Source organism: Lutjanus erythropterus, chromosome 17 (assembly GCF_056507025.1).
Source record: "Lutjanus erythropterus isolate fLutEry1 chromosome 17, fLutEry1.hap2, whole genome shotgun sequence".
In the NCBI taxonomy this organism is placed as follows: domain Eukaryota; kingdom Metazoa; phylum Chordata; class Actinopteri; order Lutjaniformes; family Lutjanidae; genus Lutjanus; species Lutjanus erythropterus.
The window spans coordinates 24,334,112-24,347,538 of record NC_139333.1 but is presented as its reverse complement, the minus strand read 5'-3'; the positions used below and the strand labels follow the sequence as shown (position 1 = coordinate 24,347,538).

The 13,427-nt window shown below is 40.0% G+C and overlaps 1 long non-coding RNA gene across 1 annotated transcript in view; it reads left to right on the top strand.

Annotated features, from left to right (window-relative positions):
- Positions 1–13,427, top strand: part of LOC146312264 (uncharacterized) — a 249,466-nt gene that overhangs the window by 158,715 nt on the left and 77,324 nt on the right. The gene's annotated exons all lie outside the window — the stretch shown is intronic.

The window sequence follows — 13,427 nt, the reverse complement described above, 5'->3', positions numbered from 1 at the left end:
CAGCAAAACCACGGAGAGAAACCAGAACTCATATTAACAATATTGATTCCTTAGTTATTAGCCCATAATTATAGAATAATCACTCTTAACAGTTTTTTTTTTTTGCCACCGCAACACTCAGCTGAGAAAATCCTGCTATTATTTCGAATAAAATGCTAATTAATTACATTACCGAAAGCAGCGGCTGCAGTGTGGCAGTAATTAAAGCCAGAGCGGCGATATATGATTAACATTCAGTGGATGAAAATGACTGTGATTATTCCCACCGATGTTGAGTTCATTAAAAACCATGTAATCCAAAGGGGATATCAATATGGGGAGGTATTGCAGTTGCAAATGAAATATGGGAATGGGCTCAATTATAAGTGAACACATAAAAAATAATAATAAGTTAAGACAATTAAGATTTACAGATTGCTTCAAGATCATTTATTTTACAGTACACTAATAAAATTAAACAAAAACTGAAAATATGTATTTCATCAGACAGTATCAGTATCAGTATTAGACTTTCTTAGAGGGCAAAATGGTAAAGTGTATTTTTTCCACTGATAGACCCTTAAAAAACTTTGTTTGGAGGTAATTAGGGACACATTACAATACAATTGTGCTGTAAACTAAAATAAAATGACATATGCATCTCCATTAAAACACAATATGTGTCTGAATCCAGCATTAGACCCTTTATTAGATCATCAGTAGACTTTTTAGAGTGTGCACATCAAAATTTGGAAAATAATACACTTTTGTTATAATACAACGTTGTAATGTATCCGTTTACTCTCTAAAAATGGTCTAATACTGTCTGATAAAGAGCATATTTCTAGTTTTTGTATTATTTAATACAAAGTACAGCTTGTTACATCTTATTGCTGTCCTAATGTCTTTACATGAAAGATGTTTAATGTAAAGAAATGCTTATATATAAATAGTGTTGATGTCTCTTTTCTTTGTGTTCATATACTTCTTGTTGTATGACTGTTCCACTTTGTGCACACAGCTTTTTCTTTAAATCAATCCAGATGAGTGGCCATAGCATACAGCAGCTGTTCTGTATTGGTGATTTATCATTTGATTAACTAGAGCAAGGCACCCCGGCATATGGCAGTGCTGCCTTTAAGTACACTGGCACACTTAAAAACACATTAAATCAAAACGGTAAATAAGAAACACTTGGGTTTATTGTTTCATATTGTTCCTCAATCAGCATGCAAGTTAAATCCCCTTGCACTCCTCTTTTCATGGGATGCAGCGCTCTTGAGTGAGAATAAAAGGGATTCCACCTGATCCATATTAATGTGTAACGGTTTACGGGCAAAGCTTATCTTTTAATGTTTGCCTCCCCCTCCTTTTGCAATCACATTAAGCAGCTCTGCAAGCCTCGACATGATGTTTGCATTACAGTCGCATATAAGAAAGTATCAAGTGTGCAGGGATTAGAGTTAAGTGAAGGCTCAACCCGTACCTGGATCACATTAGACATGGCAAGCAGCTGGGATCACATGGTGTGCAGAGCGGAGTCATTAATGCATTAGTCTGTTCAAAGAACAGGTGGAATATTTTTCAGTGGTAAAACGACAAACACAAACATATTGCATGCAGGTGGATCGTGATTATGGTGGTTAGAAATATTATCAACATGTTTGAATTGGGGAATTGGCTTGGCATTGAAATAAAAGCAAAGGAAATTACTTATCAAGCTTTGTACATAAAACCATTTGTTTAATTTGGCATCAAGTTCCAGGTCGTCTAAATCACATGGAAACCCAAAGGCTTATGAGTGTCTTTTAGAATCTTATCTCTACTTGCTTTTTCTTTATATATGTGGAGCAACGTACAGAGCTTTTAGGTAGTGGGCTTCCCATTTTTATTTGGCGATTACTGTTGCTATGTTGGTGGAAACTACAACATCACCAGTGGCAGATTCTATCAGCTGTTGCTCATTAACATTAATTCCTTGAGTAACTTATCCGGTGGCCCAAATGAAACTTGGCTATAATTGTCTGGCTGGTGTACTCTCTGCAAGCTGTTGTATACTTGGCCAAAGATGTCAACAAGGTACAAGGTAGATTTATTTATCATCTTACAACACAGACATGATGGAAGCAGATACTTCTGTATCTCTTGCCAGATGGCAGCAGGGAGAACAGGCTGTGGCTGGGGTGGGTATTGTTTATTAGGATTCTGCACAGGCACCTCACCTCTCTGACATCACTGGAACTCAGAAGATGGGTATCAGCGATGTTCTGGGCAGTTTTTAGGACCTGTTGTAGACTCAGGATGCTTTTAATTGCTCCTTTGTAGAGGCTGACAAGAACATAGGATGGGAATATTGCCTGCTTATGTTTCTTTAAGAAATATAGCTCTTTCTGAGCTGTCTTTACCAGGGTGGAAATGTGTGATGTCCATGACTAGTGCTTTTTGATGTGGAACCCCAGGAACCCAGAAACAGTTCACCTGCTCCACCTCAGCTCGACTGATGTAGACAGAGGTGCGTGTCTTTGCCTCCTTTACCGAAAATCAATCAATCAGCTCCTTGGTTTCACTGATGTTGAGCAGCAGATTGTTTTCTGTGGACCACGCAACAAAACCAACAGAGTTTTTAGTCTTTTATGGCGAAACAAAATAGTTAGTCATGTCCAACATAAATCTCAACAGTCTTTAAGTTTTAGTCATTTCTAAGTCTAGCTCCCTTACAGTCAAGGATGTAATGGTAAGTAGAAAGATGGATAAACTGTGGTTTGTTACCCTCACCGATTGATAAACTTGATCTGAAAATAGATTGGTGAACTAGCCAACTGCAAACAAAGTCCATTACAACACTTTCTATGATAAATTTTTGATCCATGGAGTATTCATATTTTTAAAACTTCACTATGGCTGAAAAAATCAACTTAAAAAACTGTGAAGTCATCGCAATGTAAAGTTTATGAGCTGAGTGGGACTTTGTGGCCAGGGGCGTGGTGGTAAACACCGCCATGCATATTCAGTGGGCTGTATAACTGAGAAGTAAACCTGGAAGCTTTTTTGGCTTAAGCACCAGCAACTAGACTGAAAGGGCCTCATGTTTGCATCCTGTAACCTGTTCATTATAGTACATCTGTGGCAACCCCATTTCAAAGTGGTTTATCCACCACTACACCCCTGCTTACAATTGTTAAAACTAGACCTGAATATATATAATACAGATTCAGAATCATTCAGGGAGATTGAGAGATTCAATACTTATTTACAATAGAACAAAGAAAAGACCCTAAGGCTATAGGCCTATGTGAATAATGTTAGTATTGAAAATTAGTGGGGAAAAAAGAAGTTTCAAAATCTTGGCAGACTGTGATCTTAGAGCAATGCTCACAATGTTGCTCAGACTTGAAGATTTTGGCTGGCCTGTACTCATGTCAACCCTCAGGGCTTTGAGATCCTACACACACGTATTGATCCTCCTCCATCTCGTCTTGTGCTTAATCAAAGCTTTGCGGCTAATGTGTGCAAGAGCGTCCAATCACTTTTATGATCTCCCGGTTTTAACCTCCATTGTCAATTCACTCCTGCCCCACTTGGTAAAATCCGGGTCCTCCTCCTTTCTTTCTGAATGGCGCCGTCACCACCTGGTCTCCATTCACTTATTGATTGCCGCAGGCTATGGTGATCATCTGGGTCCAGCTTGGTATTTAGCATTTATAATGCCCCTGTGCTTCAAAAGAGGCCCCTGTAAAACACTGTCAGCCTTCTCTACGCCCCCCGAAATATCTGCATGATCCTCCATCAGAATTCACAGGAGATCAGGTTAACCCACCGGAGAAAAGGCCAAGCTGCACACAAGGTTTCTCTACAGGGACTTCTTTCTTTATCATTATGATTATGTGTCAACACTGTGCCCCTTGCCCTCTCTCCCTTTTTGAACCAGCCCATTTAGGTGTAGCATAGTTACTCCTGCCTTCTCTCTTATCCAAAGTTGCCAATCAAGCCTATGAAACTCTCTGCGGCCCTCATTTTCTTCCCATCCGCCAGAATCCATCACTCATGGCACAATGGGACAAAAGGGGGCTGTACCGCTGGAGGGTAGTTGGTCTGTTGGGGAGGGTGGTGTATGAGGTGTATGGGGCAGGGTGTTACGGTGGAACTACCCCATTCTCTGGTTTTCCAGAGCCAGGCAGAAGGGTTAATGACGGGTTGAATGGTTTTCTGCCCCTTCTTCTGAGCTCGCGTTATAACTGGAGATAGGGCTTCCATTGTTGCCTTGTGTCAAAGTGCCCTGGGACAATGAGGACCTCAAAGTTCGGGGCTTACCTCTCAAGGCTCGAAAGGGACCTATCGGTTTTTCATGTGCAATGGGGTGTGCTGGCGCTTCAGGTCTGTTCAATGCACTCTTTGATTCTGCTTTGGGTCACAGGGACAAAGGAAGAAAAAGTGAGTGTGCGTGTGGGAGGAGATGAGGATTAGGGCAGACATCAATCTTTAACCTGTGCACTGCGGACACCAAACACAGCTGAACTCTTGATAGTGGATCACACTGCCCTGTCCGCCTCCAGTAAGATTCAACACAGGGGGTTAACAGATTGGAACGATTAGCATATTACTCATTAACTTCGTCTCACCCGAAGCCATGACATATTTTTATGTGCATTTTAAAGAACCACATCAGAAAAGGTTGATGGAAACGGTAAAAAACCTTCCACACATTAATACATGACGCAGGAAGGTCATATTTCCACCCTCTTTTTTACATTGTTGCATTATTTTTTTGGGTTGTCCATCCGTTCATACAACTGTCCATCCGTTTGTCCGTCCCATTCTTGGGGATGAGATACCTCAAGAACACCTTGATGGAATTTCTTCAAATTTGGCACAAACATCCAATTTTACTCAGGGATGAACTGATTATATTTTGGAGGTCAAAGATCAAGTCGCTGTGGCCTCATGTCCATCCTATTCTTGTGAGCACAATTTCTCAAGAACGCCTTGGCAGAATTTCTTCACATTTGGCACAAATGTCTTCTTGTACTCGAGGACAAACTGATTAGATTTTGGTGATCAAAGATCAAGGTCACTGTGACCTCACCAAACAGGTTTTGGCCATAACCTAAGACTTGGAAAAACAGCATGTTTCTCACTAAAGATTATCTGGAATTATATCTGTCAATTCAGTGTTAGCTTCAATTTTGAAAAAAAAAAAAAACTTAATACACTTAATACCTTTTTATTAAATTCCTTCACTATCATTTTATATCAGTCCAGACAGACATGGATATAAACTGAAACTTCACTGGTTGGTGAAGGCATGCAACTATGAGGCAGTAATTCTAGTTTTTCATAGTTTGAGGTTTGACTGGCACTCTTTTAGATACATTTTCCTGTTGCACCTTCTTCTTCTGCAATGTTTAAATGGTTTTCCAACTGGAAACTTGGTGCCACTTGCTTCTTTTGCCGATTTTATTGAAATTGGGTCAAAATTTGCAACACATTTGGATAAAGTTACAGACAGATGTTGCCTTCAAAGACCCACATAATAGTATGCATAACCGTAAAGTTGTTTTGAAGTGATACTGAGTAAAATTTATCCTGATTTGAAATATTCTTTTGGTTGCGCTACCACCGCTGCTTTTCGAGAGTATCTTTCTGTTTTTAGATGTAGTCATAATTGGCAATTTTCCACATATCTTTTCTGTGAAACTACTTCTCAAACGCCTGCAATGCTTTAAAACACTGACTGGTATTGAAGCTTACCCTCAGAAATAACAATCAGTCTGCAGCCTTTGCTGTGCTTAATCAAATCCGCATGGTAATAAATTTTACACTGCAAGGCCCATTACTTCTAATTGGGCCCTAATTTAGCAAATATACATCATGAGTGACATGGGGTAGCCGGGGCTGTTGGACCTTTAAGGTAAAGGTGGGACTGAATAAATGAGGGTCTTTTGGCTGATGCATCGCCGCCCCGTCAACAGAGGGCATTTTAAGCTGTTATCTTCTCATCTGGAGCTAAAACCAACATGCCACACAAACAGGCGCAAAGAAATGCCCTCTTTGTATGGCATGTGCCTGCTCGCAGGAGTTTTATTTCCAGTTAATGATCCTCATTTAGCTTTTCCTGCCCCCATCAACCACAGCGCACTGACATTCCATGACGTCTAAAGCTATGCCCTTTAATTTCTGATAAGTGCTAAGTGTTTCTATGGCCATGCCAAGTTCTCAGTGTTTTGACAGACTAGTTTTTACAAGCCATTGCAAAGATTGATGGGGCTCTAAACCCATTCAACTAGCATAGGAATCTTAGCAACGTCTGTTAATGTTGGTCTGTCTTTGGGTTGAGGTAAAGATGACAAGCGGGCACAATCCATCATCTGTCAACCTTTTTTTTTCGTGTACATCTAAATTTATGTAGCTGCTTTTACTTGAATGGCAATTAACACGTAACACTCAACACTTTCAAGAGTAATTGCTGGTGAAGTGCCAATATTTTTAGAAACAAAAGTGTATTGTGAGCTGCTGAGCAAAGAGAGGCCCTTAGTAGCTCTCAGTGTCTGATTTACTGCATATGAGAGCACTTTGTTTCTCGCTCGAGGAGCACATAAGACAAGGGAAAAGAGTGAAAATTGTTAGTTAGTTAAAGAATTAGTCTATTAGGCCTAATCAATCTGTCGTTATCCTCTTTTTAGTGGGCAAAGGAGCTTGTTGAGAGAAGATTCCTAATGCTATTGTCTCTCTGTCCTTTTTACCATTCCATCTAGGTCCAGTGTCTCATCCTTTAATGGGTAAACAGCCCAATTATTTCCCTTCTCACTGAGTTTCATTGCCTAATTGGAGCCCAGGCTTAGGTAGCAGTGCATGTATAGACCCAAAGAAGAGGAGGAGGAGGAGGAGGAGGAGGAGGAGGAAGGAATCTGTCATGAAGAGAGTTCTTTACAGTGAAAGTTTCCTGTGAATGAGGATCTCTCTTCCCCTCGCCCCCCATGCTCCTCCTCATTCCCACTGGCAAAGACAATGTGTTTTTACAACAGCTCATTAATGACAGAATGACTGATTTGATGGTACTCTGAAAGGAGGCTGAGCCTCATTGTTGAGGCGCTGTCTCCAGTGGAAAGTTGGTTCATTTTGAGGCGATTGTTGTGGATTAGGGCACTTGCGGCCTTTCAGAGTGGGGGATAACCTCTTTCATTTCTGCTTACTCACATTAGCATCCAAATGTCCCCGAGTGATTTACTGGATTTCTCCGAAGAAATAAACTGTAATTAGCATCTGACTTGTGGCCACTCTTGAATCCAATACAGCTGTGACTGTGTGCAGCTGTATTTAAAAGCAGAGGGCATTACCACAATATTGATATTTTGAAATGCTGAACAAATAAAATGTAATATATGCTAAAATATGACTCCCACAAGATTGAACTGCTTCACTCAAAGTGGGTTGAAATGGAACAATGTAATATATCGCAGCATGGTTGTGTCATATCATCCAGCCAGAGATGTAAATGTGTCTGTAAAGCCATAAAAATCCAGTCCTCTAGTTATTATTATGCCGCCCTTTATCTAATTAAGGGGGGCAGTTTTTGTAAACATTATCTCTAAATTATGACCATTTTCTAATTTCTGAAGTTCTTAACGTCCTATTACCTTGAAACCAAAGAAATCTATCCTACCCCACATGCATACAAAATTTGCTTACCCTTGAAAGTCCATAATTTATGCGTATCTAGGAAAGATAGTATTAAACTCCTGTTTCAAGTTTCAACAATCAGAGTAACTAAAGTATGAAAGGTTCAAAAAAGTCACCAAGAGAGCGTCTGGTTCCAGTTGTGCTTGTATTTTATGTGTTTGCCCATTTTATTGAATTCACTAGAATTTTTAAAGTTGTAATTTATCTGTTGTTTAATTTTATTCTTGCAGAACAAATTCACCGTAAAAAGAAAAGTTGGCAAAACTCAGAATTTTCAAAGCAGCCACGTGAACTAGATTTTTGAAATAGTTAGTTTTGAAATAAACTAAACAAAGTTTGCCGACCTATAATCCTTTCTTGAGATAAATTACTTTTCTTCTTTAGATGAATCTTGAGTTTTAGAGTTGTTATTCAAAATATTAAATTATTAACTATTATTCACTTTCACTGCAATGAGTTTACTCAACAACCTTTTCTTTTTTGGGGGTGGGGGTGGGGGTGGGGGTGTTATAGAACTCAAACACTGAAGTTTATCTCAAGAGGGAAAATGAACTTAAACTGGTAAAACTTTTTCAGAACGCAAGAGTTTGAGTCTGGCTCAAAACTTGAAAATCTATTGAAGTAAGTTGCCTTGAAATTTTTGAGTTTTCACAACTTTTTCATTTAGACTGTATTTGTAAATTTCACTGAGTCCTCAATAAGTTTTCCTGTAAAGAAAAGGTTTAATGAATATATGTTGATTCAGGTTAATCTTTATCAGCTACAGAATAAGTTATTCCAGGCCTGCTGTGCTGTCCTCTGAAAACTGCAGCTCTACATTGTGCTTACAGATTTGTCCTTATTTGACACCAGACAGTGATGTTTTTACGCTGCGTGGGGAGGACTGCGGATCTAAACGAGTTGAAGCGACCTCTCCGTGGTGGTTATCTTGGGGTCGTGACATGTGGAAGTCGGACACAGCTGGTGCCCACAGACAGCTGATGGAGGTGAGGTGACAGGACAGGAACCAAACGGCCCTGCTGTCCACCTGCCGCCTTTAGAAATCACCCACGGTACCAGGGCGCTCCTGCTGAGTGGCGCCATGGCAACCAAAGAGCTCCCCACTGATTGGCCAAGCTGTTACAAATTAGCACATCAGACAGTCTTATAGAGTCATTAGCATATAAAGAGGTGAGCTGAGGGCACAGCGGCGAGGTCATCTGGGGCTTCCCCTGCAGTGCCCCCGGTCCTCTATAATGACCACGAAGCACCTTTACGGGGTCCCTGAACACGGACAACAAGGTGGTGCCTCTGTCACTCATTTGTCACCACTGCCTGCAGGCTATGGTGGCTCACTGGGGAGGATGGGACAGCGGTGAGGAGGGCACAGACAGGGCCTGTGGGATCAGCTGGGAGACAGCGCCTCGGGGTAGAGAAAGTGCAAAGAGTGCAACATCGTCAGCATCACTTTCGCCCTCATCATCGCCCATTAGCCTTATCGCTCACTTTCCTCCCTCCTCGACCTCTCGTTATCGTCCTCGTTTCTTCCTTCCTCGTTTTCCACCTTCGCTGTCTCCATGTGTGGGCCCGCAGTGACAGATGTAGAGCGCCTGACCTCATATAAAACTCTTCTGGCAGGCTTACAGTTTAACCACTGTAACTCAGGGCCCAAAGGTCAAACAGTAGGCAGTCAATGGGCGCCAGGAGGATCAATTCTTATCATCAGTCTAAATGAGACGGGACATCATTAAAAGCTAGTTTCTGTTAATGAGAAGCACTTCCCAGGGTCCCATCGCATTTACCATTAGCTCAATAGTGAATGAACCAAGAGCTCCTATTGATTGCACACAAGTGAAGAACATGAGCTGCATCAACAATCCCCGGTCCTGTCAGTAATGATTCCCTGTGATTGTGTGGAGGGTTTCTCAATAAAAGTTGCAGTAATTGAAAAAATCCCTCTTTTATTTTGAAGAGGATCCATTATTTTAGTTTATTTTATGTGGAAAACTGAAGGAAAGACAGCCTCGACATCAAAAAAGAAAACATTGTGATTCAACAAGCCAGAACATATGTGGTGCCAGAGGCAGGGTTTGAACTATTACACAGCAATACATCACGGATGGTACTACTTGAATTTCCTGCCTCTGTCTCTGTCCGTCCATATTGATTGTATTTTCTTCTCTGTAAGCAGTGGAGGTCCAGAGAGCTGTACTGTCTGTAATACAGTGATGCCATCGTAGACCCTCCCTCTATCAGTGTGCATGCTCATTAAGAGCGATGCCCCTTTTTTTAGACAATGTCACTGTAATAACAGCCTCTCCTCCAGGAAAAAGGCCATGTGGGTCATATGCAAGCAGCTTATTATCATTCATATTTAAATTTATTGTTATGCAGTGACCTCTAGTGGACATAGTAATCATGAGGGAGGAGTATAAAAAGGGGAAAAGGGGATGGATGGATCGAACACAGGATTTTTAACCAGGACGCCAGGTTTAGTGTGTCATGAGAAGAGCTTTCTCACTTTCTCACTTTTCACTGAAATTAAATACCATGCCACTTACCCGCAATTTCCACCGGGCACAGCGGTCTGAGCGATCCGCGGGCATTCTAGACAATGCTTGTGATTCCACCAGAAGCGCCGCGGTGCATCCCAGAAGTGTTTCAAATATGCGCAGAGTCTGTTTTTTTTGACGGATTCCATGTCAGTTACCACAGAACAGATCGAACGGGCAGGAGGTCAGACACAGAAAAGGCAGGGAGAATCTGCTTAATTTTCAAAATAAAAGACCCTGTGCTGACTCACGATCATAAAGACAGACAGAAAAGAAACTATTATCCTGCTCCACTTCACATTTGTGAAAGACTGTTGCTAGAACTAAAGTTAAACCATGTGTTTAATGTCATATGGCTTGTGTTCGGTCACTTGCACGGCGTAACGCACTTACTTTCAAACCGTGATCTTTTCCTAAACCTGACTAAGTAGTTTTGGTTCCTAAACCCAACCAAACTGTTGGGACAGTTTCACAATGTTAACCACATTTTTAAATTTCATGTGACTTACGTAACATACTTGAGGTCTGCATCACCAATACTCTGCACAGGTCTTACTTGTTGTTTTTGGGAATTACTGACATTCAACCTATCCTGTCATTTATGAGGTCATTAAACATTAAATCCAAGGTTTGAAAAGTCTTATATATTCCCAATTCTGAATTTATCTGCTTCAATTTTTCATTTCCATAAGTAATTCCCCTCCCTGACTTTGAGCAATGAGATAATATGTGCAATCTAATGCCATCTTTTTGTCTGCGTGGATCCTAATGATTTCTTTAATTACAAGACTGGGTGATGCAGAAGCAGCCATGGAACAATAGCCCTCAGTGACTGCACCTCCCATGGTGCAATTAGCTCCGGATACAACATCCTCTGGTGTGTCCTGCAGCTCGCACCTGAGACTAACGACTCTATAATCTGTTATCCGTTATCACTCCTTCAACTGTCCTTCGCTCTTCCAGCCTCCCTCACATTACGCTGCAGAACTTCCTCGTCACCTGATTAACACCCCCACACTTTTTCGCCTCGATAATTTCCCCTTTTGCCCCTCAATCCATCCTCCGAGTTTTAAACATTTCGCTGTGTTTTCTCGGGGCCTTATTTACTTCCTGTTGCAGGATCCTTCATCCTGAGTGCGGAGTCCACCCCAGGGCTCCACGCTGAACTCTTTCAAGTGTTTCAAGTAGTCTAGGGCACTGAACTCCCTCTTCACTGCTCTCCTTCTTTTGTCAGAGTGATGTTATCCCCCTTTTTTCTTTTTACATCAGGCACTGCACTCACTAGCTAAGATGCTATCGTGTTCTTTTCAAGGACACTTGTTTTCTATTTGGTGTGGAATGTTTCCCTTGACTCTTTAACCCTTCTGCAGAAGTGCTTTGCATATCTGAATGCAGAAAGGCCATTTCAACGGGTCTGTGTCAGCCGAGAGTCTGACAAAATAGGAGAAAATTTGAGAGAAAGAGTAGGTTTTTTTGGAAGTGTTACCCCAAGGGAATAGTAACTGTTAACATCTAATCATTTCCATTTTCCAAAAGTACTTAATAGGCCGTAACAGTGGAGGATTTCTCAATAGAGGGCCTCTCGTTTTTTTAAGTGCTTAGTGATGAGTGGTTAGTGAGGGAGGATTTAATCTCCCATACTGCTGAATAGGCTGTATGATAATTATTACAGTTAAAGTCAGTTCTGCAATACTTACAGCTAATCACATTCTGCCCCACACTGTAAAAATAAACAATCTGTTTTATCTGTTAAAAAAAAAGTTCTGGGCTGCCTTCAGAAGCTGACTGAAGTTGACTGAAATTGAAAAGACAAGTTGAGCTAAATTTGTAATGATTTACAACAAGTAAACCTTTCTAGTCAAACAGACTTGAAAAGTTGAGAAAATTCATAATTTTAAGGCAACTTAATTAAGTACATTTTTGAGTTTTGATCCCATGTTTAAAAACTTTTTCCCAACTAATAATGTTTTGTCGGGATGATTTACTTTTCTTCTTTAGATAAACTTGGATCTTTGAGTTTTAGAACCACCCAAAAATTAGTATTTCAAAAATTACTGAAGAAACATTGAAGTGAAATAATTGAAGATGACAGATCGGGTTCACAATTTGTGACCAGTTTTATGGAATACATATTTGGTGCTTTCTAAAACTGACAGATTCAAGTTTATCCAAAGTTTATTAATATTTAGTTTAGTTTAGTATTAGTTTATTTCAAACTATAAGAGTTTGATTCAAAAGTCAAAAAACGAGTGAAGGCAGTTGCTTGAAATGCTTTAAATGAGTTTTCTCAACTTGTTTTTTTTTTTTTTTTTTTTTTTTTTTTTTTTTTTTTTTTTTACAGTGCCTTTTTCTTCAAACTATAAAAAAATATCTCAGGAGAGGTTTGATTTTCAAACAATGCATACTGGGAAGTCTGCTAATATGCTGATCATTTCTATTTAGAAACTTCATTTAAAAAGTTGATTGAACTCTGTATAGTATGTTTATTAAAGTCATCATTTCAATTCAGAACTCTTCAAGTTAGAAGAACTCATTTGTGAGTTCTGAGGTGTTCTGGAAATAAATTCTAGATTTTATTTTAAATTAACTTAATTAAAGTTAATAAATAAAATAATAATAAAATATATTTAAAGTATATAATATATTTAAATATATTCAAGTTAATTTAATGGGGAAAAATTAACTGATTCCACTTGAGCTTCTTGCATGTGAATAGTTGACAGTATTTCTTTGGGGTCTGGATAAAAAAAAGACACTGAGGATGTCACCTTTGGCTTTGGAAAACACTGATCAACATTTTTCACAATTTTTCAGACCAGAAAACTAATTGATTAATCATGAAAATAATCGATAATGAAAATAAGCAGCCTATCAATTCCACTAAATTCCTGTATTATGTTTACAGTTTATTCTACAGTCTCATTTCTTCCGTCTTGAATCATCCTCCATCTTCCATTCCTCCATTGTAGTGGTCCCCTTCATCACCCCTCCTTACAGTGACCCCTCCAAAGTGAAGGAGGAAGTTTCCAGATGGTTTAGCACTTGTCAGGGTGACTCCGGTGACCCCAGATGCTGTCCAGATGCAGGTCAACAGTGGGGTGCAGGACGCTGTCCAAGTGACTTACAGCACGCTGTAAAAAGCCACTACGGAGAGAAAGGAGAGAGGGTAAACTCTAAACTTCACCTTGCAGAGTGGCCAAATAGGCATGAACCGCCTTGAAGATTGAGTTACTAATTATT